We start from the raw sequence: 5,987 nt of genomic DNA, 5'->3' as shown, positions 1-5,987 counted from the left end.
TCTTCTCAAGGTTGTTTTAAAACCTTCTACTAGTTTATCTCATTTTAGAATGGCTTGAAGTGGGTGTTCACACTTGAATCAAGGTCCATAGCCTTTAACATTGCTCTTTTATGAGAAATATGCAGTCTTTTTTTGTGTTGTTAATGGTGCCTTGGGCAGAGTTTCCAAGAGATCAGAAGGTGTGTAGTCTGGGTATTTCTTTAACCTACCTTTTCCTTCCAGTATGTCTGTGTTGCAGAAGTACAGCAGTCCACAAATCTGCATAGAGGGAGCTACTGGACACTTCTTTTCCAGAAATTGCCAAAGACAAACCCCCTGCCAGTGAGGAGCGTTTGGGAATCTCATATAAACTCTTAACCTCCCTTTCCTGGACCATTTTCTTCTGGCAGCTGAACAGAAAAGTAAAATGAAGATCTCTGACAGTGCTGTAATACCCTTGGGCTGACAGTTCCAGACTCATGAACTGGCAAGGAGATCATGACAATGTAATGTAAGTCAATAGTACTTACATCCAGTTTGCTGTCAATGAAGAGAGGAGGCAGTGGGCAGGTGCAATGTCTGTGAAGAAAGAGACATGTAGTATTAAATGGAAGAATAAATAAAAATCTATACTCATGTACTCACAAATAACTACCACTGGTACTGCACAAACTAGCATGCATTCCACGCAAAGTATGTCACTCAACTAGCTTACACAAGTTTGATTTTTCTGAGGGAAAGTTGTCTGGGCTTATTTTCCATTCTGGTTTCCCTTATCAGCCTGTTCACTCAAATCAGGTTGCTACAATGGGCTTCTGCTGGTTTAGGGGGAACAGAGGAGTTGCATGCAGGCAACATGATATTGTCCAAGGTTGTTTTGCTTGTGGCTGAAATACAAGATTTGAATCCAGGAATTTGGAGTAGGAAAGATGCAATGCCAAACTCATTAGACCAGATGAGTGTATTGCTGCCTGTTGTTGCTTCAACAGACTCTTCATGCTTCAATCCACTCATCTGTGTCAGCTCTTGGGAGACTGGTTCAGCTGGAAACCTATAAACAGCAAAGCCATCTTCTTCCAAAAGTTAAAAAAACATAGGAATCAAGTCGCTTGAAGTCAAATATTTGACCATACATACCTTGTCTCATACTGTCTGTCTTCAAGACCTGATAAAAGTTTTTGTCCAGCTATTGCTTGACGACTAAATAAATTCCACAGTATTGCTAAAGGCAGTTAAATTGAGGTTTTCATGGTTTTTTAGATGGTTTGTTTTGTATTAAATTGAGGGCAAATTAGATATAACCAACTTGCAAGAGGGGTCCTCTCTGGACAGTCTTAACAGAATAACAGGGAGAGTGAAGTTTTAACATTACATCAGCCTCTTCACTTACATGTGTTGTTTGTATCAGGCTATGAGCTCTTTGCTAAGTGAAATTTCACTTTGCTAAGTGAAATTTCAAGGCTGGAAGCAGAGCCAGAGTTGTGTAGACTTGCTGACTGAAAGGTGTGATGGGTAGAAGTATTGAAAATGGGAAGGGAAGTGCACCCTGATAGCCTAGTACCTAACATAGGAACAACACTGTCACCTGTATCCTTTAATGCAAGGTCACCTCTAAGATTTCTTAATTGAGTGTGCTTTTACTTTCTGTAACAGTTGCAGATAAAGTCCTTGTGTTCTAGTTAGTAAGTAAAAAAACTTTTCCTTTTGAAGAGAGCAGTGAAAATGCAGTTTGCTGGCATTTGTCTTATATGGGCCTTCTACCTTTTCCTTTTTCTGCCATCAGTCTGTCTTAAAAGCTTTAAAAGGTGATTTCTCTTTCCTCTTAGTCTGAGTTCTTGTTTGAAAAGTCCATTTGAAGAATTAATGAACCTTTTCAGTAATGTAATTGTGGTGCATGTCACTTGCCCAAGCCATTTTGTGGTCTAAAGTTAAATTCTTTCTTTTATTCATTCTCCCCAGCTGCCTGTGACCCTTTTTGTCATTTACATTGGTCATACTTGCCTATTTCCCCAGGTGGGGAAGCTTTCTGAAGGCAGTCTTGCAGAAAATCTTACCCTTTCTGTATCATGAGTTATGCTCCTTGGGTCAAAAGGCATGAAATTGTGTATTGACTGGGGGAGGGTTATTAAAATAATAACAGTAATAAAAAATTTGGGACTGCCTGCAGTATTGAAGTGTAATTCTGGGAGGAGCTGGCTTAATAAACTGAATGGGTAAGAGTAGAATTGCAAAGTAAAGGGCTTAAGTCTGTTACCCGATGCTCCTTATTCTGAGAGCTTCTGATTAACAAGAAGCAAAGTAATTCACTGAATACCCTGTCAGAGAAAGCTCCATACTGTCTTCTCAGCTTCTCCATACTGTCTTGGTGCTTTTTTAAGTGGTACAAAAGCATAACAGGTAGTTGAGAACTGGTGGAAGAGTTATGTAAATGCATGTATAACATCATGAGAGGTTTCAGATGTCTATTAAATTTGCTGCAGAGCTACAGCTGGGGATGTAATGCTAGATAAGGAGGTTAGTGGAAATGCAAGAGTTAAGCAGGTCAGTGTACTGATTGTGCAGTGTGAGAGTCAGTCATCTTGCCACATCAGGACTGTTAATCTCTTCCAGATATTTCTTCATTTCAGTTCACATAGAGACCACCAGTTGTGATCATTACTGTAATCACTCTTCTGAAATCCACTTTTAGCCCATCTTACCAATTGGTCAATCCAGATTTGTCACAGCTGAGTTACTGGCGAGAGTTGGTGTCTTCTCATGTGGTCTAAACTTTGTATCTTTTTTGGTCACTGTTAACCATTATAGCCTGATTTTTATTTTTTTTTCTCTTTCCTCATGCAGATGCCTTTTTGGGCACTAATCTACACTTGTGCAACAGGAGTGTCATCGCTGCATGCCTTGGAACATTTTAGGCGTAGGAGTCAAGGACTTGAAAGGATTAGGCACTGGCAATAAATTTTGGCAGTGCCTTGGACTAGGGCATGCTAATCTGTATGATGCATGCAGATAGAATAAACATGGAAGAGAAGTCTTAAAAAGTTGAAGTCATTTCCATACAAAGGTATGTTTGTCCTTGGGCTGGAATCCTTTAAGTGATGTGGTATGGGGAGAGAAGGAGGTCTGGCATGACCTGCTGCCAGTTCCCTTTTCTCATACCAGTAATATATGACATGGTCTGGTGATGGGGGTGAAGCATTTACTAAAACCAGTTGGAACTCAAAATACAGTTACAGATTGCAGTCTTCAGGCTGACTGGCTGACTTGTTTATTGCACAGTTTCTTTAAAAAAAAAATAACCCAGCACCTCATATGTATTTAGATGGGGAGATTATCATCTCTAATTTGGATTTGGTTTTGATGTCAATGGCTGTTGGTGACTTAAGCAATTTTGAATGTTGCTGTAATACAGAATCACCCAAACAATAGTCACCCAATAAGGAAACAGTGCAGCTGGTTGAGAAATTGTGGAAGTGATAGTGTTTTGAAATGACTGTGAGGGAAAAAAAACACCACCACAAAACCTAATTCTTTTGGGTTATAGCCTGGAATGCATTTTGTGTATTAGATTGCAGGAGATAATGCAGCATAAGTATGAAAAACAAACATGTTACTTCAGTTACATGTGTAAATATTGATGCCCTGTTTTAATGTCATGATCTAAAATGGTTTTGGTTTTAAAGGTACCCTTGTTCTAACTGCGTAAGGCTTAAACATTGCATAGAGATGACCTACTTCCTCTTCAATTTTTTTTTTTTGCTGTTGTGGTAGTGTTTCATAGGCCTAAACCTCATAAGATGTGCCATTTCATGGCTGTGCTGAGCAAGTATTGTGCTCTGCACAACTTCAGATGCTGTATCTTGTATGATAGCTGAAATTAGCTCAGGGTAAATGAAGAAGGAAAAAATTGCTATTTTGAAGTCGCTTTAAAAAAATGATTTTGTTTTCTTCATTATAAGGTTTTTAGCAATTCATTTTTTCATTTTAATTTGATTTGTAAAGCATGTAGAAAAGATTGTTGTACATTTTTATACAAGGTTGTGCATCTTAGATTCTTTGGAAACCTGTTACTTACTTCTGGTGAAGGAATCTAATTTAATCACTTTCTTAAATGTATTTTGCCCTAGCCAGCTGACAGTATTTCTGGTTTATTGTGGTCTATGCAATCCAGTAGCTCCATCACTGCACTGAGAATTGGTCTTTTCTAGGAGGATTCTTGATGAGGATCTGAACTGTGGTGGAGATGTCTCCAGGCTGACGCTGGTGTCTCACATTGATAAACAGCTGGAACAGGTGAGGCAGGAAAGACATGGTGCAACTACAGCTTGATTCCCATTTTACAGAAGAAGCATCAGCACAGAGGTGAAGCAGCTTTGCCTCAGAGCTACCTCAGCTCAGTACATCTCTGAAATGGAGCTGGAAACTGAACACTGACATTCAGAGACCCAAGTCTGTGGCTGAATTACTAGCCTGTCTTATGTCGTGAGGATTTAGACAAGAATTGTCACTTGATAAAGAAGAGGAGAAGCACTGTGCAGCATTATATTCTTGCTTTGTGGTGATTTTTGCACTATGTGTTCTCATCTATTTACTCTCACCACCTCCCAAATCATTACATTGATCCTTGCTCCTACAGACCTTGTGGCTGAAGTTCTCTGGAAATATCTGAAGAGCAATTGGGTTGTGTAAACAGTAATGTTCTCCTCAGGCTTTTTGACAGCAGAATTTCAGAGTTACTCCTATGAGGCTTAATTTGTTCAGTTAAAATGTTATTTTGTGTGTGCTTTAAGTACCAGCATCGTGCTGTAGTGTTTCTTCCCATGTCTGAGCCGTGACATCACTGAAAAGGGATGGAGTGCCCTGTGCTGTAGTCAGACCATGTTGTCAGTAACCTTGGTGGGGTCAGAACACAGTAAAACTCCTCATTGTTCTCTAAATAGCATTTGGTGAGAGGAAGGAGGAGGGGTCTAGTGTTTCTCTCTTATTCATTCCTGCCACAATAACAGTATGTCCTCTGCTGGAGGAGGCAGTCACTGGGATGGACAGGAGCTGTGGATTTCCTGGTCTGTACTAATCTTTTGGTAGATTCTCATAAATCAAGAAGCATGTATCTCACAGCTGGGGCCAGATTGCAATCCAAACCCTTAGTGCTCAGTTTTCTGTGGATGGGTCTCACCTCTTGCTGTTGGCTTCAGTAAATCAGTTTTTTGTTTCACCATGTCAGGGTGTGGGGCTGATCTGGTTGCTGTTTTCCATCATACATGACCAATTTCTTTCTGGGAATAGGAGCTGTGAAGTGACCCTAAAACTGAGTATAATTTTTGTACTTCTGAAGTAATGGCAGTTGTTATTAAATACTTCTTTTGATCTAAAGACCAAACACCCTGAAAGGTGTTTGGTCTTTAGGTCATGGAACAGGCCTGTGGGGGGAATTTTCATCTGAAAGGTGTCATGTAGAAGTTTAGCAGAAACATTTAGTAAGTGAAGTGATGGGAACATAAGTGCTATTTAATGGTGTAGGGTTGCATTTGAGATCACTATTGCATGGACTGGCTACCTGCTGCAGTATCCCCATCTGATGGATGAGGAAGTAAATCATCTGGCTTCCATGTTTTATGCCTAAAAAACTAAATGTGGAAGGCCTCAGGTGTTCAGCTGTGGTATAAATGATCTGCAGCAGTGATTGTGGACTGTGTAGAATTGGAATGGTTTCTACCTGCTAGAAATGAATTTCCAGGAAAGCACATGACTTACTTGGTTCATTTTTGCTAATAGAAAGAAACTGAGAGCTTTCATCAGCAGCAGCAAGTTTTGCATTGAATGAGGATCCTTGTCTCATAGCAGATGTACTTATTTGCATGGGAGTGAGCTAACTTCCTATTATCAGCTCAGAATGTGCTCATCTAATTCAGCCAGTACATGCCATTTCCTGCTGAGAAATGTAGAGGGAGCTGAAATAATCTGTGCAAACACAGAGAAAGGATAACAGGTATATGGGAAGAGCTTGGCCA

General features: G+C 40.0%; 1 long non-coding RNA gene across 1 annotated transcript; it reads left to right on the top strand.

Annotated features, from left to right (window-relative positions):
- The first annotated feature begins 354 nt into the window (after positions 1-354).
- LOC121335121 lies at positions 355-4,578 on the top strand. Its single transcript, XR_005952519.1, has 3 exons — positions 355-490; positions 2,821-3,040; positions 4,185-4,578. It is a non-coding gene; the product is annotated as an uncharacterized LOC121335121 (long non-coding RNA).
- Positions 4,579-5,987: the final 1,409 nt, after the last annotated feature.

This window comes from Onychostruthus taczanowskii, unplaced genomic scaffold (assembly GCF_017590055.1).
Source record: "Onychostruthus taczanowskii isolate IOZ18803 unplaced genomic scaffold, ASM1759005v1 scaffold2, whole genome shotgun sequence".
Classification (NCBI taxonomy): Eukaryota; Metazoa; Chordata; class Aves; order Passeriformes; family Passeridae; genus Onychostruthus; species Onychostruthus taczanowskii.
This window is presented reverse-complemented; position numbering and strand designations above follow the sequence as displayed.